This window comes from Pelodiscus sinensis, unplaced genomic scaffold, assembly GCF_049634645.1.
Source record: "Pelodiscus sinensis isolate JC-2024 unplaced genomic scaffold, ASM4963464v1 ctg35, whole genome shotgun sequence".
In the NCBI taxonomy this organism is placed as follows: domain Eukaryota; kingdom Metazoa; phylum Chordata; order Testudines; family Trionychidae; genus Pelodiscus; species Pelodiscus sinensis.
In genome coordinates, this window is record NW_027465908.1 from 8,112,503 (window position 1) to 8,136,529 (window position 24,027).

The following is a 24,027-nucleotide window of genomic DNA, read 5'->3' on the forward strand; positions in this document are numbered from 1 at the left end:
TGACCCGGCTCCCTGCACCTGGGCCCTGCATTTCTCATCCCTTCAGAGACACTTGTTAGTGGAGGAATAAATCACAGTCACATGAGTGTAGATTATGAAACTTTGTAGTTGTTGCCTTTGAAACACCCCACAGACCTTCCCCTGGGGGCCCAGGCAGCCGCTCACACCGCACAGCTCACTTCGAGGTGAGGGTGCTGTGTAGACGTGCCCGTCCTGTTGAGGACCAGCCTGCTGGGGGGAGGCTCTGGCCACTTCCTTTCCTTGTCTCTCTCAGACTATGTCTACAGTTCAGGGCTACGTCTACACTGCAGGCTTTTTGTGCAGGAGCAGATGTTCTTTAGCAAAAACTTGCACAGCGTCTACACTGCACGTACGTTCTTGCACATGTAAATGTATAGTACAGCATCAGACAACAGGGCTTCTTGCACAAGAGTTATTCCTCTCCCCACGAGGAATAAGCCCTCTTGCCCAATAACTCATCCACAAGGAGGCAGTGTGAAGAGCCAAGAGGGGTTTCTTGCTCAAGAAAGCCCGATGGCTAAAATGGCCATCAGAGCTTTCCTGCACAGGAGAACGTCCACACTGCCATGGGCGCTCTTACAGAAAAGCACTTCTCCTGTGCAACAGCACATGGGAGTGTGGACACACTGTTGTGTAAGACCTTTTGCACAAAACAGTTCTTGAGCAAGAAGTCTGCAGGGTAGGTGCAGCCAGCCCCTCTCTCCAGGGAACTGCAGCCCCTCGGGCCAGACAGCTCCTCCCAGCATTCAGGAGGCACCAGGCCGAGAAGAAACCATCTGACATGGTGCTGCCAGGGAGGGGCCTCACTGCTAGTCACTGTTCCTGTTCTAGGAGCGGAGCGAGTTTTGTCCTGGGCACCGTTATTGAGGGCGTGTGCACCTGTTTGTGTGTAAGCCCCCATTGGCTCCTGCAGGGGGGTGGAGGGTCCCCTGGTGCCATAGCTCCTCCTGGGGAGGCGTGGAGGGACCCCTTGTCCAGTATTTCCTGCTATGGAGAAGTAGAGGTAGCCCATTTCCTATAGCTTCTGCTGGGGGGGACCCTGACCCCTTATCTCCTGATGTGGTTTCAGGTTTCCCTGGCGGGATGCTCCAGACACGAGGGATGCCAGCACACTGGTCCAGCCTGGGCCGGCAGTGATGGTTTTTACACATGCAGTGAAATGCCCCGGCTTCTCCCCCTCACAGAGCTGCTGCCTCTCCGGGAGGCGGATGAACTGCAGGTGCGGGACAGCTCCCTGCCAGCAGGGACAGCAGCCAAGGCACCAAATATCGCTGGGTCTGCAGCCAGTGTTGGGAACTGGGCAGGGAACAGGAGGCTTTTGTGTCACACATGTCTCAGGTAGGACGGACCCTCACTGAGCCCAGACTGTGACTGGTCCTAGCCAGGAATGTGTCCGGGGCTGGTTTGTGACACTCTCATGAGGCCGTGTCTACACTGGGCGTAAGAGCGACGCTGCCGTGGTCGATGTTCCGGGCTCTAGGGAAGACCGGCTGATTGGAACTGAGCTGTGCAGAGTCTTGCAAAGGGAACCGCAACTTCTCTGGATATTTGCTGAGTTTTAGATGAGGGTTTATCAGAAGGGACGTTGTGAGCTCTGGAATAAGGTGGGTGGGGCAGGAAAAGCTACTTACAGGCAGGGGAATTAGCTCAAGTGGTAGAGCGCTCGCTTTGCATGCAAGAGGCAGTGGGATCGATACCCACATTCTTCAGTGACAGATGTTTGCTGCTTCCTCTTTTCCACAGGCAGAGCCAGCCAGCGGCTAAGTGCTTCCAGGGGCTCTTTCCCTCTTCCATAAGGCAAGGGGCTGGTTTCCGCAGGGCAGGGGGTGTCATGTTTGCCTCACAGGGAGCAGTTCCCTGGCTCCCTGGGCACAGAAGGCGACAGCTCAGTGGGCAGAGGCTCTAACATGCACATCTCCCCCAGCCACTGGGACTGTGGAGTTGCCTTTGAGGTTCTACAGGGCTGGGGGAGGGAGAAATGGAGCAAACTTTGATTCTCTGGCTTGTAAACCCCTTGGCCTCAGGGTTTAGGTTGGAGTCCCCAGGTGGGGGCCCGGCCTCCTTCAGTTTGGTCCCTTCCTGAGGGCACAAAATTGACATCAGAGAATTCATTTGCCCCACAGCAATCTCTGTTGGCCAAAGGGTTAGCAACTGAATATTTTCCCAAGTTTAAATGCAGCAGAAAATACTATTAAGTGTGTTTCTGTGGTGTAGTGGTTATCACATTTGCCTAACACGCAAAAGGTCCCTGGTTCAAAGCCAGGCAGAAACACAGGGTCTGCTCTTATTGCACTTCCCCTGGGTGCCCACAAGGCAGTGGCAGGGCCTGCCTCCTGGTGCAGGGATGGGTGGCCTGTGTGCTGGCTTTCAGGAGCATGTGGGAGACAGCTCAGCAGGTTAGGCTGAGATAGGAGGATGCAGGGCTGGGGCTGAGACTTCTTAGCAGTGCTTTACCTGGGACCAGGTCATTGCAGCCACTCAGTCCAGGGCCCACCCTGGAAGTGCCACTACTGTGCACTTTCAGGGCAGTGTGGCTGAGGCCTTTGGTGCAAGTGGACACAAAGCCACATAATGTCCTGTCTCATGCCCAGACCCCAGCCACCCTGTTCCCCTTGCTTTCTTCCCCCCCAGCTCACCCAGCACCCCCAGCTTCCTTTGACACCCTCCCTTCTTCCTGCTCCCCCAACCTGTTCCTTCATCCATGGTCCTTCTGCACCCTTTCTCCTGGCCACACACGGCTCCTTGGCGCTTCTCAAGGCAGGCCCTGCAAGGAGCCACCAGGGCAGGAACCAGCCCTTGGAGCTCAGCTTGCACCGGATCTGGTAGTTTCCCACCACATCTCACCTGGGAAGAGGTGACTTGTTCCCCTTCCTTCTTACCTTACGTCTCTGTTCCCTTCAAAGGTCTCTGCTGCCTCGGGACCTGCCTCCTCAGGGTGCTGCCCGTCTGCCACTGGGCTGGGAGCGGGAGACTCCACAGTCTCTGCACTTGGGCTGAGAAGTCTCACTGGGACTCGTCTGTTGATGGGTTAGTCACCCCAATGGCCAGCCGGATCCATTCTGTAGCGCTGCCCGAGAGGGAGCTTTACAAGTGCCCAGTGTCCATTGGTATTTTCTAGGGCTCTGTGTAGGGGATTGGGCTTGGCCATCTTTTCCACAGGAAATGCCTCTTCTTTGGAACAGCAGCTCCCAGGAGTTCATGGAACTTCTTCTTCTCAGCTTGGGAAAGGGACGACTAAGGGGTGATGGGAAAGATATTTGTGCTGTGAAAACAGCAGGGCCCCCAGGGAAACTGGTAAATAATCCCAGTGCCCAGGCCTGATGTTACCTGCCCCCACACAATTCACACGGCAAACCTGGCTTCCAGAGCACAGGGGGAGTCTGGGGGCTCGTTGCTGGGCCGTGGGGTGAAGCAGCAAACCAGCCTCCTTCTGTGGGGCCTGTGAGTGTTGCTGAATCTGGGCCCCTGCACCCGGGCAAAGGCAAACAAAAGGTCTGGGGGCCACACAGAGACCCCGCTGGGCTGAGCAGGAAGTGCTGCAATTGCTGGGACAGGAGAGCAAACACCACACACCCTCATGCTGGGACTGTGGAGTTGCCTTTGAGGTTCTGCAGGGTTGTGGGAGGGAGAAATGGAGCAAACTTTGATTATCTGGCTTGTAAACCCCTTGGTCTCAGGGTTTAGGTTGGAGTCTCCCGCTCCCAGGAAGTGGCTGGCACTTTGCTTTGTCTTTGCCTGTGGGCTTGTCTGTCTGCAGCCTGGAAACCTCCTGGCTCCTCAGACCACTGGTCTGGATGGAGCGTTACAGACGTCGGAATAATGGAATTGCTGTGTAGACGCTCCCATTGTTATTGCAGTATAATGGCCGTTATGCCCAAGGAACGCTGCTGTGTAGATGCAGCCTAAGAGAAATGCTTTCATGAGCATGTGGGAGGAGCAAGGGCTCCTACAATGTCAGGAGAAATGGGGAAATGAGGTCACCTCTCTAGACATAAAAGAGATGATTTAAGAAAAGAGGATGTGTCAGGAGTGGGATTTGAACCCACACCTCCATTTGGAGACCAGAACACCCAGCTAAGGGAAAGACAAGTCCTTGAGTCTGGCACCTTAGACCACTTGGCCATCCTGACATCTATGCAGCCACCTCCAATGGCAGTTTTCTTATATGTGTGAGTTGCTCGGGGAGGCAGCAGGAGCACCTCTCTTTCCCCACCTATCAGCTGCTCTACAGCCCAGCTGGGTTTATCCCCACTCACCCTCATCTACCGTTGTGAGGTGTTTTGCAGGGAGCTGACAAGAAAGAGAAGAGGAGAAAACTCTGGCCGGCAGAACTGAGGTTTGGGATTCTCCTGTTCCAGAGAGTCTGTGTCAATGCGCCTGGGGATCCTGAGCTGAGTGTCTCCTGGGTTTGTTGGCTCTAGACCAGGGATGTCTCTTCTGCAGGGCGATGCTTGTTCCCGGGGCTAACGCTTATCTCTGGGACACACTTTGTGCAGGGACCGTTGGTCTTTGTGCCACAGTACGTGTCTGGGATGTGGGAGTGAGGAACCTTCCTCAAATAGACACGTATCTGCCCCCCGCAGTGTTCTGCTTGAGACCCCGGAGCCCTGGCTTTGACTGGTGCCTGGCACGTGGGGAATTAGATCTAGGGGGAGATTTCTAGAGTCCCACAACAGCTGCTGCTCATATGCAGATGTGCACATCTGTCTGGGGTTACTGGGCACCTGGCCTACCTTCTGTCCCTGCCAACCTGGGCAAAGCGGCATCACTGGCTCAGGGGTTCCTCTCCTCAGTGCGCTGCAGAGAAAGCCCTTGTGTGTTAAACGGCCTCAGGGATCCCAGAGCAGAGGGAGCTGGGAATCTAGTCCCATTGATCCCCTCAACACACACACACAGTCCCAGCCCCAAGCCCCCCCACATCCCTAATCCTGTGCCCTGACTTCTCTACCCTTCCACATCCTCACCCCTGTCCTGAGCCCCACCCCCAACACACAATCCCCAGATCCCTGCCTTGAGCCTCTCACACTCCACTCCACACTTTAATTTCTGACAGGTACTGTCCTATCACAACCCCTCCTCAGACTTCCTGCCTTAACCCTCACCCCTGCCCAAGGGGTGGTGCCCAATAGAACAGTCCCTGTAAGAAATGTGTCACTTTCACCCCTGGGAGCAGCTCAGCCAGGCAAAGGGGCTGCCTGGGGCAGGACATTAGCCCTGGAGGGCAGGGGTGGGTGTGGCAGTGACATCACAAGGGCCTTTTGCAGCCCCTCAGCTTATTGGCTAAAGGAGGTTGGGAGGTGATGACCTCACAGAGAGTCCATGACAATGGCCAGGTGGGACAGGCTGCAGGGCAGAGGAAACCTCAGAGACTTTGCTGCAATGAGTCTCAGAGCCCCCCATGGCTTTGCTGCAGGGAGTCTCCTTCTGGAGATCTGCCCTTGAGGCCAGAGAGAGAACGAAGGTCACAAGCACGAGTGTGAGGAGGAGCCTCCTTGGAGTTTTCCCCTTTCCCTTGACTAACTGACCTAGAAGACAGACGTCCCTGTGGAGAAGGGAAGAGCCTCCAAGAGGGGCTTTGTTGCTACCGTGGGGGAATTAGCTCAAGTGGTAGAGTGCTCGCTTAGCATGCGAGAGGCAGTGGGATCAATTCCCACACTCTCCACTGATGGGAAAAATCCCCCTTACAAGGAACTTTTGCAGCACCTCAGCTCATTGTGGGTGGGCAGAGCTGGGCTCTAACTCACTAGGGTGCATCCCATAGCTCAGAATAAGCGATGCAATTGGGTAGCTTATTGCAAGTCAATTTTGAAATAGCTTATTTTGTATTTTGGCGCTGGCTACACAGCACTTGTTTCCAAATAAATCACAATTCCGATCCCTCACTCCTCACTCCTCGCACCATGAGGTTTGCAGGGACGTCGGAACAGCGAGCCCGTTATGGTTTGAAATAAGGGCCTTGCTCTTAAGATGTGTCTGTGTGATATGAGCACTATGTCCTAAACCTCCGACCTTGCCGGCCCACAGGTATCAGTCTCACAAGTGGCCCTTTCAGAAAGAAGCCTTAGGCAGCTGCAGGGACGTTATAGCCATGGCAGAGGTAGCAGGATTCACTCCCATCTTCTCCTGCCTGTGCCCTGGTGCTGAGGGGCCGGCCCCTTTCCTGCTGCCCCAACTCTTATTCCCACAATGCACTTTGTTCAGGGGCCATTAGTCTTTGTGCCAAGGTGCGTGGCTGGCAGCCAGGACTCAGGACCCTTCCCCCAATCCCCCCTCTGACCCGCTCACACTGTCTGGCTGCCTCCAGCATGGGCTGAGCTCAGGGGTCAGTTGGGTGACCTGCCCTGCACCTGTGATGGCATCAGGCCCTTCCCGCCGGCCTGCTCAGTCTGGAGATGGAGCTCCAGTGGCCTCAGACACCCAGCAAGAGGAACAAAAACTCTCTCCGTTGAACCTCAGGCCATGGAAGCTGAAGCGCCTGAACCTTGTAACAACCACCTGAGTCTTAGTAGGTCCCAATGAGATTTGAACTCAAATTGCAGGATTCAGAGTCCAGAGCGCTGTCCCTTACACCATAGGACCTGTGCTGACAAAGTGCAGTGGGCACCTCTGACTCTCAGCTCTCAGGCTGGCCTCTGCTCTCCTGGCTCCCTCCAGCTGCTTCATCTCCCAGGACTCCCTGTAAGAAATGTGTCACTTTCACCCCTGGGAGCAGCTCAGCCATGCAAAGGGGCTGCCTGGGGCAGGACATTAGCCCTGGAGGGCAGGGGTGGGTGTGGCAGTGACATCACAAGGGCCTTTTGCAGCCCCTCAGCTTATTGGCTAAAGGAGGTTGGGAGGTGGTGACCTCACAGAGAGTCCATGACAGTGGCCAGGTGGGACAGGCTGCAGGGCAGGGGACATCTCAGAGCCCCCCCCCCCCCCCCCCCATGGCTTTGCTGCAGGGAGTCTCCTTGAGAGTTGCCCTTGAGGCCTTTACGGAGCCTTCTCCTTTCCCACGACTAACTGACCTAGATGACAGACGTCGCCGTGGAGAAGGGAAGTGCCTCCAAGAAAACCTCTGTAAATGCAGCAGGGGAATTAGCTCAAGTGGTAGAGTGCTCGCTTAGCATGCGAGAGGCAGTGGGATCGATGGCCACATTCTCCAACTGTGGCTCAGCTCTTATCCCTTATTTTCACTGTCAGGGGCTCAGTGGCCCCCTCCCACTTCCTACCTGCTCTCCCAAAAGAGACAGACCTGGCTCCCCTTTCTTTGCCACCAGCAATTGCCATGCTGCAAAGCAGAGAGTGGAGATATCAGGCTCTGTGGTGCAATGGAAAGCATGTTGGACTTTTAAGCTGCAACAAAATACAGGACTGTGTAGCACTTTAAAGACTAACACGATGGTTTATTAGATGATGAGCTTTCGTGGGCCAGACCCACTGCCTCAGATCAAATAGTGGAAGAAAATTGTCACAACCATATATATCAACAGATACAATTAAAAAAACCAAACATATATGAAAAGGACAAATCACATTTCAGAACAGAACGGGGATGCGGGGGTAATGGGTAATCTTTGTAATGGGTAAGATAACTAGAGTCTTTGTTAGGACCCCGCCGTAAAGTGTCGAATTTTAGCATGAATAACAGTTCAGAGGATTCCCTTGAAAGTGCAGTTTTAAAAGGCTTTTGAAGCAGGATGCAGGTAATTAAGTCATTGAGATAATGTCCTTTCTGAGTTAAAATGGCAAGAAACTGGTTTTTTTCTGTATTTTGTTTCTACCCTAGACTAACATGGCTACTTTTCTATCACTATTTTAAGCTGCAGTGATTCACGTAAGCCCAGCTAGACATTCAAAGTTTGTGGGTTGAAGTCCCACGAGTGTCACTTTAGCTGCTTTCTCATTTCCAGGGCGCAGCTTTTACAGAACAGGCAACCCTTAGGGTGAAACTGGGGTGGGCTTGAGTCCAGACAGTTCCCAGCTGACCCCAGTGAGGATGGAGGGAAGGGCTGGTTCTTGCGGTTGGGGCTGGGCGTTGTTCTGAAAGGCTTCTGGTGCCATTAGATCGTTTTATCCCTCCCTGTCTCCTACCAGTGCTGAGCAACACTCAGGCTATGTCTGCCCTACACTGCTCTTCTGGGAAAAGCTACGCAAATTTCAAAACCCAATTTGTGCAGCTTTTTCCTTCTGCTTTTTTTTTGGGGGGGGAAGAGGCTTTTCCGATATTTGGCCTGTTACACTGGGCAAGTCACACAAGGGAGGCAGCAGGCAGAGCCGGCCCAATGCACCAGCCTCCCAGGGCAGGGGAGGCCAAGGCAGAAGCAGCTGCCTGGCCTAATTGAACTGGCTTCCCCAGGTTGGCACCCAGGGGCATTATCAGCTGAAGTTACCCCCCCCCCCTCCGTCACATGAGCGTTGAGAAAATGGCGATCGGGGCTTTTTTGCAGAAAAGCGCATCTAGATTGGCCATGGACACTTTTCCACAAAAAGTGCTTTTGCGGAAAAGTGTCCTGCCAATCTAGATGCTCTTTTCTGAAAATGCTTTTAATGGAAAACTTTTCTGTTAAAAGCATTTCCGGAAAAATATGCCAGTCTAGATGTAGCCATGGTGTAAGAGGCAGCACTCAGAACTCTGAATCATGTGATCCGAGTTCAAATCTCTGTGGGACTTGCTGGGGTTGGGCTGGTTGCTGCAAAACCCTCCAACTTTATGAGCTTTGGGCTCCTCATCTGCAGGCTCCCCAGAAAAAGAGTTCTGTGCCTCCTGCTGGGTGTGTGATGCCCCCTGGAGCTCAGTCTGATGCTATGGTCTGCCTGGCTGAGATGGGCTGGGCCCTAAAACGTAACCTGCCTGGAGCTTGCTGCTTACCCTTGTGGTCTCTTTTGTGGTCCCCAGGAGCTGCCAGGTTCTGACTCTTGCCCCCCTGGCGCTAGCAGGTGCCCCCCCCAAACAATCTTTTAAATTGGTCTTTCTGGTCCCTCTCAGGGTGTTTTTCTCCTCGGCAGCAGCGCACAAGAGAGAAGCTGTTGCCAGTGGCCCTGCGATACAAGATGAGCTTTGCCTGCCCCCCTCAGCCTGACTCGCTACTTGGCCCCATTCCTGCCTCTCTTCCCAGTGGCTGAAAGGGGCTGCGGCTGCTGCCGACAGGGAAGAAGCTGGGAGGCAAGGTGCTGGCAGCAAGAGATTCCAGCTGCTTCTATGCACGACGGCATCATGTTAGTGACACGGCTGCCAGACATCCCGGACAGTTAATAACCAGCTAGAGGGGTTTATGGGTAGCTCAGTGTGGGGAGCCTAAGATGAAATATTAAAGGGTCCCTGGTTCAATCCCAGGCTTTGCCATGTCTCTCGGTGCAGCAGGGCCCTCTCTGGTCCCCTTGCTGTGCTAGTGCCCTGTGACATCCCTGCATCCATCTTAGCCACAGCCCAGCACTGGAAACTCCCGTCCATCTGATTAACCCCCTTCACTTCCAACCCTTCCTCAGAGTCCTTGCTTTCTTGGCTAAAGTCCCCTCCCTTGTGCGTGTGGCTGGCAGTGGTTACTAGATGGATCCATTTACATGTAGCTTCACTGAAACCCCCCTTGTTGGCCTGCGCCTAGGTCAGTCCATGTCACTGGCTCAGGGATTTCTCCCCCCAGCATGCTGCAGAGAAAGCCCTTGTGTGTGAAAGGGCCTCAGAGAGCCCAGAAACGAAGTTAAAAATGAACCAAAAGGAAACATTTTTGCACCCAGTGGAACTCCTTGCCAGAGGATGTTGTGGAGGTGAAATCTACAAGAAGGTCCAAAACAGAACTGGATAATTTAATGCAGGAAAGGTCAATCAATGGCATTGAACCAGGGTGGACAGGGCAGGTGTCCCTAGCTGGTGTATTCTAGAAGCTGGAAATGGGCACCAGGAGGGATCACTTAATAACTGTCTGTCCTGAGGATTCCCTCGGGACAATGAAATCGGCTGCTGTCATGAGACAGGAGACTGGGCTAGTTGGACAACTCACATGACTCAGTCTGGCTGCTTTGATGTTCTGTTTGGTTTCTGTTCTTGTCGCCTCTGGGCAAGGGAGAATGGACCTGCCCCCCCATCCTGAAGTGGACAGAAAATGGCCTGTGAAAGGCTAGTGTAGGTGAGCAAAAAGGCAGGTTTCATGTGTCCCTGATGGTCTAGTGGTTAGGATCCAGCATTTTCACTACTGTGGCCTGGGTTCGATTCCCATTCAGGAAAACCAGCCTGTAGTTTCATGTGACAACTGCCTTGTCTCTTTTCTCACCTATGTGACAGCAGCTGTGACCCAAGAAGTTACTTCAGGCTCCTTCCCACCACCTCCCTGGCACTGCTAAGACAACACTTGCCATTTTCAGAAGGGGTGGAGCTGGGTGACTCAAACTGCCCCTCCCCTCTCCCATGTGGGCAGCCCTGCAGGAAGCTCTGTGGCACACACAGCACTAGCCCAGCAAACTGGCAGGTTGGCACAAGATCCATTGGTTCAGTTTGGTTGTTGAAGGAGACAACCCAGAACTGGCTCCAGCCCCCACTCAGTAACCTGGGGAAATGACCCACCAGGCCTGGGCCCCTCGGAGAGGCAACGATTCCCCACTGGCCAGGGCAGAGCCTCCCTCTGACACAGGCACGGAGCCTTCTCCCCCTGGTCCTGCCTCTCCCTTCACTCAGCTCTCACTGCTCGGTGCTGCCAGGGAGGGGCCTCACTGCTAATCAGTGTTCCTGTTCCAGGAGCAGGTGAGTTTTGTCTTGTGCACCAATATTGAGGTCGTGTGTCTCTGTTCGGGGGTGAGCCCCCCGCGGCGCCTGCCAGTTACTAACAAATATCTTAGCTACACGTTATGGGAGAAAGACACTAACCCAAGGGATAATTAACACTGGGCTGCGGCTAGTCTCTGCCTCCCGCTGGGCCACTAGGGAACAGATGGGGGACAAGGCATGAGGCAGATCCAAGGGGCTGGCTAAATCCAGTGTGAGAAGCACATGAAAAAGACCCAGCAGCAGGTGAGAGAAAAGCATGAAAACATCAGGATCACGACCAGAGCAGTTCAGCTATGTCTACATTGGCAAGATTTTGCGCAAAATCTTGCCGCCTGTCTACACTGGCTGCGAGTATTTACGCAAGAACACTGAGTTTGTAACGTACAATATCAGTGGTTCTTGCGCAAACACTCTGACGCGCCCACTCATGGATAAGCCCTCTTGTCAAGTATTCTTGCGCAAGAGGGCCAGTGTAGACAGCAACGTGAATTTCTTGCGCAGCAAAGCCCAATGGCTAAAATGGCCATCGAACCATCAGAGCTTTCTTAAACAAGAGAGCATCTGCATTGGCACAAATGATTTTGCACAAAAGCACATGCCAGTGTAGATGCTCTCCTGTACAAATGCTTTAACGCAAAAATTCTTGCATTAAAAATATTTGCACAAAGTCATACCAGTGTAGATGTAGCCTACAAATAAAACCAGGAATTAAACAAAAAGCAAGACAAAACAAAGTGAAATCCCCATTCCTCTCTACTGCAAAACTAATTTTGAACTTTTTGACAGTAGCTAACCACTCAGCCTGTGCTCTCTTCCTCCAGCTTCCCAACAGGAAAGAAAGAACAATCATCAACAGCAGACAGCAATTACACTAAAGCAACACTGTCTGCTTGTCTCATGCTCAGAAAAGAACACTGTCACTCATCCTCATGGATAGCGAAACCAACCACTTTCAGCTACATTTCTCTAGTTACCAACTATAAAAATGATCCCTGAAAGTACAGTCTTATTAACACCTGCTGCCCCACACACCCACACTTGTGTGCATTCACTTTCTCCTCATGAGGAATGTTTTCACACAACACTTAGAAAACTAAAGAACAGAAATAATCTCAGCAAAGTGCTTGTCCCATTCAAACACGCTCCACCAGGTTTAGAAATCTGCATATTAGAATATGCTCCATGTCCCTGTTTACAGAAACACGCCTCCTGATTAGCATGTGGAGCACCTGGCAGCCAATCAAAATCTCCTGGGCTTCGTCTACACTGGCACCCTTTTCCGGAAACACAACCCTTTAGTCCAGAGAACACATCTGCTCTTCTGAATTTTATGAAGAGATGTTCCAAAAAAAAAAGGTTGGTTTTTTTCTGACATTTGGCCCAGTGTAGACAGGCCAAATGTTGGAAAAGCCTCTTCTGAAAAAAGAAGCAGAAAAAGCTACGCAAATTGGGGTAGTTTTTTTTCAGAAGAACAGTGAGGTGTAGACATAGCCTGAGTGTTGGTCAGTGCTCGTAGGAGACAGGGAGGGACAAAAGTATCTAAAGGCACCTGCAGCCTTTCAGAACAACCCCCAGCCCAACCCCAAGTACAAGCCCTTCCCTCCACCCCCGTTGGGATCTACTGGGAACTGTCTGGACTCAAGCCCACTCTGGTGTGAGCCTAAGGATTGCCTGTTCTGTAAAAGCTGAACCCTGGGAATCAGTGAGCACCTAAAATGACTCTGGTGGGATTTGAACCTATAACTTTTGAATGATCAGCTTGGTTTATATTAATCACTGTAGCTTAAAAGTCCAACAGGCTTTCCATTGCACCACAGAGTGGTAGTCTTGCTATCTCTGCAGCATGGCAATTGCTGGGTGGAAAGAAAGGAGACCCAAGTCTTTCTTTTTCAGGAGAACAGGGCCACTGAAAGCAAGGGGTGAGAACGAAGCTGCAGTTGGAGAATGTGGGCATTGATCCCACTACCTCTCGCATGCTAAGAAAGCGTTCTACCACTTGAGCTAATTCCTCTGCTTGCAAAAGCTTCTCCTGCCACCTACTTTGTTCCAGAGCCCACAACGTCCCTGTGGCTGCCCAAGGCTCCTTTCTGAAAGGGCCACTTGTGAGACTGACACCCGTGGGCCGGCTAGCTCGGAGATTTAGGACGTGGTGCTCATATCACACAGATGCGTCTTAAGAGCAAGCCCCTTATTTCAAACCATAACGGGCTCGCTATTCCGACATCCCTGTAAACCTCATGGCCCAAGGAGGGAGGGGCGTTTTGGAATTGCGATTTATTTTGAAATAAGCGCTGTGTAGTCAGCACCGAATTACAAAATAAGTTATTTCAAAATTGACTCAAAATAAGCTACATAATTTGCATCACTTATTTTGAGCTGTAGGACGCACCCCTAGGCCTCGTCTAGACTGGCATGATTTTCCGCAAATGCTTTTAACAGAAAAGTTTTCCGTTAAAAGCATTTGCGGAAAAGTGTCCGTGCCACTCTAGATGCACTTTTGCACAAAAAAAGCGGCCACTTTTGTGCAAGATCGTGCCAATGTCCACATAGCCCAGGATCAGGACCAGAGTAGTAGAAGTAAAACCAGGAACTCAAGAAAAGCCAGGACAGGATGATAAAGGGAAATCCCTCCTTCTCTCTACTTCAAAACTAATTTTGAACTTTTTGACAGTAACCAACCAACCACTCAGCCTGTGCTCTCTTCCTCCAGCTTTCCAACAGGAAAAAAGGAACAATCATCAATAGCAGACAGCAATAACATTAAAGCAACACTGTCTGCTTGTTTCATGTTCAGAAGAAAACACTATCACTCATCCTCATGGTTAGCGAGACCAACCACTTTCAGCTGCATTTTTCTAGTTACCGACTATAGAAACGATCCCTGAAAGTATAGTCTTAGGCGAGCCCTGTTCGCTACACACCCACCCTCATGTGCATTCACTTTCTCCTCATGGGGAATGTTTTCACACAACACTTAGAAAACTAAAAAACAGAAATAATCTCAGCAAAGTGCTTGTCCCATTCAAACACGCTCCACCAGATTTAGAAATCTGCATGTTAGAATATGCTCCGTGTCCCATTTTACAGAAATATGCCTCTTGATTAGCATGTGGAGCACCTGGCACCCAATCAAAATCTCTTGCTGTTTCTTCCTGAAACTGCAGTTCCTGGGGCTCCTTTAAGTCAGGGGTAAGTCTGTGGACCAGCTGGGTCCAGGAAGCTTTGCCTGCCGGGCTGAGGTGGAAAGTGACTAAGTAGAAATACTTGATTACGCTACTCAAGACCTTTTTTGGGTATTTGTACTTTACTCAAGTTATTTATTTTTGTCACACTTTGACTTTTAATCAAGTTGGGTTTTTTAGACAATATTGTACTTTTTACTCCACTCCCATTTCCAGAGGCGCTGGGTTGCTCACGATTTGCATCCTTCTGATTTACTAAAGCCCAGCTGCATGTGCAAGCACCAGTCATCCAAAAAACAGCCAATCCACAAGCACAATGCCCCTGCCAAGGAAGAAGCCTTTTAATAGCTGCTCCAACACCTTGGCTACGTCTACACTGGCCCCTTTTCCGAAAGGGGCATGCTAATTTTCAACTTCAGAATAGGGAAATCCGTGGGGGATTTAAATATCCCCCGCGGGATTTAAATAAACATGGCCGCCGCTTTTTTCCGGCTTGGGGAAAAGCTGGAAAAAAGCGTCTAGACTGGTGCGATCCTCCGGAATAAAGCCCTAATCTCTTATTCCTACTTTGAAGGCTTATTCATGTGTTCCTGATGGTCTAGTGGCTATAATTCAGCACTTTCACTGCTGAGACTTGGGTTCAATTCCCAGTCACGGACACCTTGGCTTTCACCTGATGTGTGTCTATTAATTCATGTTACCTTATTGTTACAGCAGCTGTGCCCCAAGGCAGTGTGGACACAGGACAGGGGTTTCTTGCACAAGAGAGTATCAGCACTGCCATGGATGCTCTTGCTCAGAAGCACAGCTCACACATGGCAGCATGGATGTTTCTTGCACAAGAAGCTGCCCCTGCAGACATAGCCAAAGGGACCTTTGGAGCTGAAATCCAGTCCCCCTCCTAACAGCAGGACAAAACCCCACCCACATTACTGTTTCTCCAAATCAAGTATCTACCTGGAGCAGGGTTTGAACCCACCCAGACAAACATCTATTGGATTTTAAGTCCAACACCTTAACCACTCGGCCATCCTAGTGGAATGAAGTAATCCAGAAGGGGGAAAGTTCTCTCTCCAAACAGCCCAGGACTGCCTCTCAGAGCATCTGCCCATCCCATCTCTGTGCCAGGGCTTCCCACTGAGAGGCTGAGAGAGCCGCCCCCTCCGTGCCAGTGAGGAGGGAAGCAGGGAAAAGGGAAACCAAACAAGACAAAACCCAACCTCTGTGGGGATTCCGAGGGACAAAGTCCTGGTGGGAAAAATCCCCCCCCCACACACACACACAGACCTTCACCCAGTATTTTCCCCACCTTGCATTGGGCCAGCCCCACATGGATCAAGCCAATATTTCCAGCCTTTGTTTTTACAGCATGGACAGCCAAACCCATTCACAAACTTTTGCCAGACCAGTAGCATTACAGTTCCATGTCTGCAGGGCTTGCCAAGGGGCTGCGAACCCCGCTCGCCAGCCACGCAGAATCGCACACTGCGCATGCGCAGACTGCACTGAGCACCGCACCGGGCTAAAGTCTACTCACCATGGCCAGGTAGATTGCCCTAAGTGCCGAGCCCTGCAGATTGACGAGGGGAGGGCGGGTCACCTCTTCCCCCTCCCCTGGAATTTCTTCACACCCCCTCTCCCACCTCCTCCGGGCTTGCCCCAGAGCCCAGGGCCTGGGAGTCTGGTCAGCAAGTGAGACTCGCCCGTCAGTCCAAGCTGCTTTCTCCCCGGCTGCCGTTCCTGCCTGTCCCGTGCCAGCGCCGCACGCAGGCCAGTGGGGCAGGACGGGGGGTGTCAGTGGGGCCCTGCTCTCAGTCCGTCCCTCACAGGCCCTGTGGGCTGCTCGAGGGCTGAGCCCGTCGCCCAGGCCTGGCGTGGGGATGGAACATGGGGCACGTTTCCCCCTGTGAGCGTGTGCGGGGGCAGGAGGGAGCCACACGGGCCCGGCTGAAGGTTTTGTGCTGGGGCTGGAGGCTTGAGCCCGAGCTGTCGGCCTCAGCGGGACTTGCTCCTCCCCTCTCCTGCCTTGCTGCCTCCTTTGGCCAGCAGCGCTCAGGGGCAGCCGGGAGAGCCGGCACCAAGGGCAGAGGAGGCCGAGGCACAAGCCCCTCAGAGGGGACAGGCCTGAGGCCTCTGGCTTGCCCAGGCTCACGCCAAGGGGGTTTCTGTGGTGCCGGGCGGGGGAGGGAGGCCAGGCCCAGGCCGGTGGGAGAAGGGGCAGCGCCTGCCAGGGCAGCAAGGGGAGCTGCAGGGAGCGAGACGCGGCGTTTCTGCCGGGATCACTCAAGGGTCCTTCTGCGGGTGAAGCGCCTGTGACACCCCTGTGCTGCTGGGTTCCTCTGCCCCTCCCCTGGGAGGCCGGCCCCTTCGGGGGGGGGGGGGCTCTTGCCCTGGCACTCGTCCAAGGGCCACCTGGGCAAAGCAGCCTGCCCCAGGCACCTTCCATAGCTCAGCTGGCAGAGCGGAGGCCTGTAGCGGGTGCTGGGCAAGTGCCCTTAGGTTGCTGATTCAACTCCAGCTGAAAGGAGAGATTCTTCTCCCTCCCCCTGGCTGCAGGCCCGGCCTTAGGAGCAGGCGGCTGCCTTGGGTCTGTCCCTTTGGGGCCTGGTGCTACAATTGACAAAAAGGTTTTGGGTTCCAGCTGATGATGAAATGTCTTGGGCTGCGCAGGCCTTGAGTCATGGCAAGAGCTGGAGGGGAATGGGGAACGGCTGCACTTTGGAATGGGAAGGGGGTGTCTGGCACCATAAAGTAGAACAGTTTTAAGGTTGCTTCAAAGAGGGCACCATGGCTTAATTGGCTAAAGCACCTGCCTAGTAAGTAGGAGATCCTGGGTTCAACTCCCAGTGGTGCCTTGTTGCCAGGTCAATGGGTCTTTTCTTCCCACCATTCTTCAACATGTATCTGGAGTTGGTTTTACCTTCAGCTGAGCTTGGTGGTGCCCTCACAGTGGGAGTAGGATAATAGCAAAGAGCAGGAGGTGGCCTAGGGGTTTGATTTAGTGAGGCTTAGCTAGACTTGCTAAATCAAGCTCTGGAAGATGGATTGCAGCAGCGATCTCCACCAGAGTGAAGACATGGCCTAATGGTGCAATTAGTTAGATGCCAACACTAATAGCCCCACTGCTGGTAACTCACTGGCTATGTCTAGACTGGCAAGTTTTTCCGCAAAAGCGGCCAGTTTTGCGGAAAAACTTGCCAGCTGTCTACACTGGCCACTTGAATTTCCGCAAGAACACTGACGATCTAATGTAAGATTGTCAGTGTTCTTGCGCAAATACTATGCTGTTTCCGTTGGGGAAAAAGCCCTCTTGCACAAATGTATTTGCACAAGAGGGCCAGTGTAGACAGCTCAGGACTGTTTTGTGCAAAAGAGCCCCGATGGCGAAAATGGCGATCGGGTCTTTCTTGTGGAAAACCGCATCTAGATTGGCACGGACGCCTTTCTGCAAAAGGTGCTTTTGCACAAAAGCATCCGTGCCAATCTAGATGCTCTTTTCCGCAAATGCTTTTAACGGAAAAACTTTTCCTTAAAATCACTTGTGGAAAAACATGCCAGTCTAGACGTAGCCACAGAGGCGACATCTACACTTAAAGTTTTCTCCTTAAAAAATATGTTAATGAGGGACTCAATTGCATGAGTCACCATCTCATTTGCATATTTTCTGCCAATGGGATTTTTGTGCAAAAACAAGCAGTGTGAACACTTTTTTGGCACAAAACCCCCTTTTCCCAAAAGATTCTTATGCCCCCCCAAAAGAGGTATATTGATCTTTCAGAAAAAGGGGGTTTTGTGCAAAAAGAAAACTTCCATACTGCTTGTTTTTGCACAACAACCCCAGCGCAAAATCAGTTTGCCAGAAAATATGCAAATAAGATCATGACTCATGCAAATGAGACCCTAATTAGCACCTTTTTTTGCTGACAAAACTCGTTGTCTAGATAATGCAATAGAAGCACAGCGTGTCAGAGAATTGTTCCAGTGACGCTCCCAGACGAGGGGGTTACAAACCCCGCGCTAGACCCCGTGCCAGGGTTTCGTCACCTGCATGGCTGTTCCTGTTCTGTTCCGCGCTGTGAACGTTCCTGAGAAGGTTGGAACCAACCCGGCTCCTTTAGGGAGCGGAAGCTCCTAGGGGCGGAGACTGAGGTGTTTAAACAGCGCGAGCAAACCGGGAGCAGCACCAGCCAGCCCAGACGGGAGAATCGCACTCGGGTGTCCCGGGGTCTGGCTCGATCACAGCGGGTGGGCTACCGAGAAGGGCCGCAGGTGCAAGCTGCAGCGTTGGAGGCTGGGGACAAGCCACCGACTTTGCTGTCGCGGGGTGGGCTGGATCCTCTGAAGGCTCTGTGGCTGACCCACCCTCCCCCGGGGCAGTTCAGCGGCTCGTGCCCCGGCCCTTACACGCGGCAGCAACCAGAGCCCCAAGCCCGCCTGCCCCTCCCGAGGGAAGCGCGGAGCCCGGCACCCCCAAGCTACCAGCCCGAGGGCCCGCGGGGAACCAGCACACGGCCTGCGCCCGGAACAGCGGTGGGACCGGCAGCAGCTGCCCAGCCCAGCCCGCGGCAGTGAGCTAGGGGATGCAGTGGCAGCTCGGAAATCTGGGCTCCTCCTTGCACTCGGGTGTACCCAGGGGTGCTCATTTACATACCCACGATGCATTGTGCACAGTGATTCGCCACCCACGTCCATGGGGCAGAGTTTGCTCCTAAAGCCCTTGGCTCCCACACAAAACTCGGGGTATCAGCGGGCAGAGCAACAGGCTGCAGAAGGGGTGGGGATTTGCAGACAGTCCGGTGTAGCCACCGTGAGTTGAGAAACAGACGCCGTTTTTCTGGCAGCGCCTCTGCAGCAACTGCAGTACACTCTGGTTTCTCTTCAGATTGTATAAATCTTTCGCCTTTTACTAAAGATTTCCGTGGAGTGGAACATTTATGAGTTTGTACTCAATTTTTTGAGGCTTCACTCCAGTGAGGCTACCCAATGGTGTGAAAAAACAGAACTGAACTATTAGTTTTTGTAGTGAGGCCTGTAGGTGCCTGTGTTTATTTGAAAATGTTGTTGTACCTTATGGTGTGCTACCTTTTATAATAGTAGTTGTTGTGTTAGTCTAGTCCAGCTAAAACAAAAAATAGAACTATGCAGTGCTAACAAGAGGGGCTATGTCTAGACTGGCATGATTTTCCAGAATGCTTTTGGTGGAAAAGAACTTTTGGTGGAAAATCGTTCATGCCAATCTAGACGCGCTTTTCTGCAAAAAAGCCCTGATCGCCATTTTCGCGATTGGGGCTTTTTGGGGAAAACAAATCTGAGCTGTCTACACTGGCCCTTTTGCTCAAAAGTTTTGCGCAAAAGGACTTTTGCCCGAACCGGCGCAGCATAGTATCTCCGCCAGAACACTGACAATCTTATGCGAGATAGTCAGTGCTTTTGCCTAAATTTAAGCTGCCAGTGTAGACAGCTGGCAAGTTTTTCTGGAAAAGTGGCTGATTTTCCAGAAAAACTGGCCAGTCTAGTCACAGCCTTCCATTAAAAGCATTTGTGGAAAATCATGCCAGTCTAGACGTAGCCAAGGGATACAATCAAAAAAAGTGAACACCTATAAAAAAGACAAATCAAATTTCAGAACAGAGGAGAGATGGGAAGGGGGAAGTAAATGTCTGAGAGCTAATGATATTAGAGGTGATAATTGGGGAAGCTATCTTTGCAATGGGTAAGATAATGTATATAACTGGACAAATGTCTCAGATGCTTCGCCAAAGAATCAATGCACACAAAAGGGATATCAGAAAGTATCACAAAGAAAAACAGTGTTTTTCAACCAGAAATGGCATTGTCTCAACGACTTGATTACCTGCATACCTGCAAAAGCACTGATTTCTTACAATAGGAAGTCAGTGCTTTTGCGTAATTTCAAGCGGTCAGTATAGACAGCTGGCAAGTTTTTCCAAAAAAGCGACTGATTTTCCAGAAAAACTGGCCAGTCTAGACACAGCTCTGCAGGGGAGGGACCAGCACCAGAGGAGAGAGGCAGGGCAGGTGTGTAGAGGGAGGTGTTAGGAGAGGGGATGAGGAAGGGTAGCTCACATGATCAGTGTGGGGCTACTGGAGGAGTGGCCACGGGGGTGGGACGACCCCTTTTTTCTATTTTTCTCCCAAGAGGGGGCCCCGCGATATCGTGCTGCCCTGGGCCCCGCAAAACTCTCATCCGCCCCTGCTGCCAGGGAGGGAACCTAATCAGCCCCGTTTTGCCAAAGGGAGAAGAGAGGCCCAGAAGAGCAGGGGTGACGTGCCCAGGGTTAGCCAGGAGGGCTGGAGGAGTGGGGCGTGTGTGTGTGCGGGAGGGGGAGGGGAGGGGGAGCAGAAAGGGTGGATGCTGCTCCTAGTGGGAGGGGGAAAGATTCCTGTGCCTCCCCGGAAGGCTCCTGCCTTCTCCCCCCCACCCCACACCCGCTTCCTTCTTGCCCCCCTAGTGTGCTCTGGGGCTACGTCTATACTGGCATGATTTTCCAGAAATGCTTAAAACGGAACAGTTTTCCATTATAAGTATTTCCGGAAAAAGCGCGTCTACATTGGCAGGATGCTTTTCCCGAAAAAGCACTTTTTCCGGAAAAGCGTCCGTGCCAATGTAGATGCGCTTTTCCGCAAAAAAGCCCCGATCGTCATTTTCGCGATCGGGGCTTTTTTGCAGAAAACACTACTGTGCTGTCTACACTGGCCCTTTTCCGGAACAGTTTTCTGGAAAAAGGACTTTTGCCCGAACGGGAGCAGCATAGCATTTCCCGTAAAGCGGCTGATTTCTTATAGTAGATCGTCAGTGCTTTTCCGGAAATTCAAGGGGCCAGTGTAGACAGCTGGCAAGTTATTCCGGAAAAGCGGCTGATTTTCCGGAATAAGTGGCCAGTGTAGACACAGCCCGGATGCGCCCAGCTACGGAGGGCTACGGGCCCAGCTGGACCGGGGGTATCGGGGCGAGAGCGGAAGCCGCACGGACCCGGTGCCTCCTGAGTGGCGGCTCCTGTCCGAGCCAGCTCCTGCTGGGTGTGCGGGCCGCAGCCGGGGAGAGTGCCGGTGGGGTCGGGAGTCGGGGTGCAGCAGTGCTGCCAAAGTGGGGCTCAGGCCGGAGAGGAGAGAGAGCTCCGGGCCCGGGGAAGACAGGCAGGCAGGGGCGTGTCCCGGGGGGAGAGGCGGAGGGGCGTGAGTACGTATGCAGATGTGGGCGCGAGCGGAGATTTGTGGGAGCGGGAGCGGGCTGGCGAGCGGGGCCCGCCTTGGGCAAGCGGGGCTCGGTGTGGGTGTCGGGGGCGGCTTGGGGGCGGGTGCGGGCAGTAGGGGAGCGTTTGGGGCGCAGCGGTGTGGGTGCGAGAGGCGGCGTCCCCTGTGATGTGAGAGGCTTTGGGCGGTGGGGGGCAGGCGGTGGTTGTGCAAGTGGAACTCATACTTACCTGGCAGGGGAGATACCATGATCATGAAGGTGGTTTTCCCAGGGTGAGGCTCATCCATTGCACTGCGGGTGTGCTGACCCCTGCGATTTCCCCAAATGTGGGAAACTCGACTGCATAATTTGTGGTAGTGGGGGACTGTGTTCGCGCTTTCCCCTGGCGCTCGCTGTGAACAATAGACTGACAGATGACCAAGGCAAACGGAGAAGAAATGTTGCTGCTTCTGTTCTCGCTCTTTTTTCTCTCATTGCTAGTTTTTTGCATTTTTCTCTGCTCGGTCCCTGTTCTGTGCTAAGGCTTGGCTGGTCCCTGGGGGGGGCTCTTTTTTCTGCTTCTTCTGCCATCTCCTGGAAAGCACATTGCTTTCCTAGGCCATTGATGCCCCTCTTCAGCCACCCTGCTTGCCTTACAGGAAGTTTCCCCTAATGGCCTGCTGGCCCTTGCTGCAGCCCCAGCCCCTTGCTTCTCGTCCTGGCCTCCTTCCCCCCCTCCTCCCCGAGCTTCAGAAGAACCAGAAGTTCTCTCTTCTCTGCCTAGCAGTCTTTTATGGCCCTGAAAACTCTTAGCAGCTCCCCTCTAGCAGACTCCCTTCCAATCTTCTACGCCCCGCACAGTCAGTTTCTCTTGCACTTTTCTGCATTCCCTGTCTCCGATTTGTATGAGTCTGCCTCCCTTCCCGCCCACAGGGTACAATGCTCCAGCTAGGCCTAATCCTCACCGTGGAGAGTGGAAGAATTACTTTTCCTGTCTTGCGCACGACGCTGCTGCTTCCGCTAACGCGCCCCAGAACCATGTTCGCTGCTCTGGCAACCCGTTTACCGCTCTCGACTCCCGTTTATCTCGTGGTCCGCTGTGACAGCCAGCCTCTCTCTGGCCCTCTCCCCTGCTGCGCAGATTCTTGTCCACAGTATTCCTTCCTAGACAGCCATTTCCCATTCTCTCTCTCTCTCTCTCTCTCTCTGTCTCTCTCTCTCTGCCATCGCGCACGTGGGCGCAAGCAACGGATCGATCGTTCGTAAGCGGAGTACTTTGCATTTGGCCTTATTGAACTTCATCGTAGTCTCTCCAAACCATTTCTCTGCTTTGTCCAGATCATTCCGAATTGTGAGGAACCCGTCCTCCACAGCACCTGCAACCCCTCCCAGCTCGGGGTCCTCCGCAGTCTTGATAAGCGTACTCTCTACGCCGCCCATCCGAATGGCCGAGGAAGGGAACCGGGCCCACAAGGAATCCCTGCCAGACCCCCGCTCGTTACGCCCTTCCAGCGAGGCTGGGCACTACGGCGATAACTATTCCCCGGGAACGGTATCTCTGACCCTTTAGCAGCCCCCTGACGGTAGCTCCGTCTAGTTTGCGTTTGGCTAGCGAGCGCGTTCGTGCGCAAGTCACGTGAGACGGTACCCACAGCTTTCCTGAAGACAGCAGATATACCCTTTTGATAGGTTGCCCCTTCCCCCTCTTCGGGAATCTCTCCCGCCTGCCGTGAATTTTCTGAAATAATCCTCCATGTCTCAGATATCACCCCAGTCAGCTCCTTGAGTACGGGGGGGGGGGGGGGGAGGGATGCATTTCATCACACTGCCTCGGTATCTCGGCCTTCGCAACATCCTCCGGCTTAGGCCCCAACTCAACAGCTGCCGGGAAACAGATTACTGGGGCTACGTCTACATTGGCACCCTTTTCCGGAAATGCTTAAAACGGAACAGTTTTCCGTTATAAGTATTTCTGGAAAAAGCGTGTCTACATTGGCAGGATGCTTTTCTGGAAAAGCACTTTTCCAAAAAAGCGTCCATGCCAATGTAGACGCAATTTTCTGCAAAAAAGCCCCGATCATCATTTTTGCGATCGGGGCTTTTTTGCAGAAAAGAAATCTATGCTGTCTACACTGGCCCTTTTCTGGAATAATTTTCCGGAAAAGGACTTTTGCCCAAACGGGAGCAGCATAGTTTTTCCGGAAAAGCACTGATGATTTTACAGTAGATCGTCAGTTTCTTTTCCGGAAATTCAAGGGGCCAGTGTAGACAGCTGGCAAGTAATTCCAGAAAAGCGGCTGATTTTCCAGAATAAGTGGCCAGTGTAGACACAGCCCCAGGCTACGTCTAGACAGGCATGATTTTCTGGAAATGCTTTTAACGGAAAAGTTTTCTGTTAAAAGCATTTTCAGAAAAGCGTGTCTAGATTGGCAGGACGCTTTTCCGCAAAAGCCCTTTTTGCGGAAAAGCGTCTGTGGCCAATCTAGACGCGCTTTTCCGCAAAAAAGCCCCGATCGCTATTTTCGCGATCGGGGCTTTTTTGCGGAAAACAAATCTCTGCTGTCTACACTGGCTCTTTTGCGCAAAAGTTTTTAGGAAAAAGAGTTTTGCCCGAAAGGGAGCAGCATAGTATTTCCGCAAAAACACTGACAATCTTACATGAGATCGTCAGTGCTTTTGCGGAATTTCAAGCGGCCAGTGTAAACAGCTGGCTGATTTTCTGGAAAAACTGGCGAGTCTAGACACAGCCCCAGGCTGTGTCTACACTGGCCACTTATTCCGGAAAAGCGGCCACTTTTCCATAATAACTTGCCAGCTGTCTACACTGGCCACTTGCTTTTCCGGAAAAGCAATGATCTAATGGAAAATCGTTAGTGTTTTTCCGGAAA

The 24,027-nt window shown here is 52.6% G+C and overlaps 8 non-coding genes across 8 annotated transcripts; 5 read left to right on the plus strand and 3 right to left on the minus strand.

The window, feature by feature from the left end:
• The first annotated feature begins 2,220 nt into the window (after positions 1 to 2,220).
• Positions 2,221 to 2,293, plus strand: TRNAV-AAC (transfer RNA valine (anticodon AAC)). Its single transcript has one exon. It is a non-coding gene; the product is annotated as a tRNA-Val (tRNA).
• A 1,749-nt stretch (positions 2,294 to 4,042) lies between these two features.
• On the minus strand, positions 4,043 to 4,151 carry TRNAL-CAA (transfer RNA leucine (anticodon CAA)). The gene is made up of 2 exons: positions 4,114 to 4,151; positions 4,043 to 4,088 (listed from the first exon to the last, which is right to left on the minus strand). It is a non-coding gene; the product is annotated as a tRNA-Leu (tRNA).
• Positions 4,152 to 5,610: 1,459 nt separating this feature from the next.
• Positions 5,611 to 5,683, plus strand: TRNAA-AGC (transfer RNA alanine (anticodon AGC)). The gene has a single exon. It is a non-coding gene; the product is annotated as a tRNA-Ala (tRNA).
• Positions 5,684 to 11,554: 5,871 nt separating this feature from the next.
• Positions 11,555 to 11,770, minus strand: LOC142824512 (small nucleolar RNA U3). The gene has a single exon (XR_012899371.1). It is a non-coding gene; the product is annotated as a small nucleolar RNA U3 (small nucleolar RNA).
• A 1,673-nt stretch (positions 11,771 to 13,443) lies between these two features.
• LOC142824507 (small nucleolar RNA U3) lies at positions 13,444 to 13,659 on the minus strand. Its single transcript, XR_012899366.1, has one exon. It is a non-coding gene; the product is annotated as a small nucleolar RNA U3 (small nucleolar RNA).
• A 3,066-nt stretch (positions 13,660 to 16,725) lies between these two features.
• Positions 16,726 to 16,799, plus strand: TRNAT-AGU (transfer RNA threonine (anticodon AGU)). Its single transcript has one exon. It is a non-coding gene; the product is annotated as a tRNA-Thr (tRNA).
• A 2,007-nt stretch (positions 16,800 to 18,806) lies between these two features.
• LOC142824524 (U5 spliceosomal RNA) lies at positions 18,807 to 18,922 on the plus strand. Its single transcript, XR_012899382.1, has one exon. It is a non-coding gene; the product is annotated as a U5 spliceosomal RNA (small nuclear RNA).
• Positions 18,923 to 21,381: 2,459 nt separating this feature from the next.
• On the plus strand, positions 21,382 to 21,545 carry LOC142824509 (U1 spliceosomal RNA). Its single transcript, XR_012899368.1, has one exon. It is a non-coding gene; the product is annotated as a U1 spliceosomal RNA (small nuclear RNA).
• Positions 21,546 to 24,027: the final 2,482 nt, after the last annotated feature.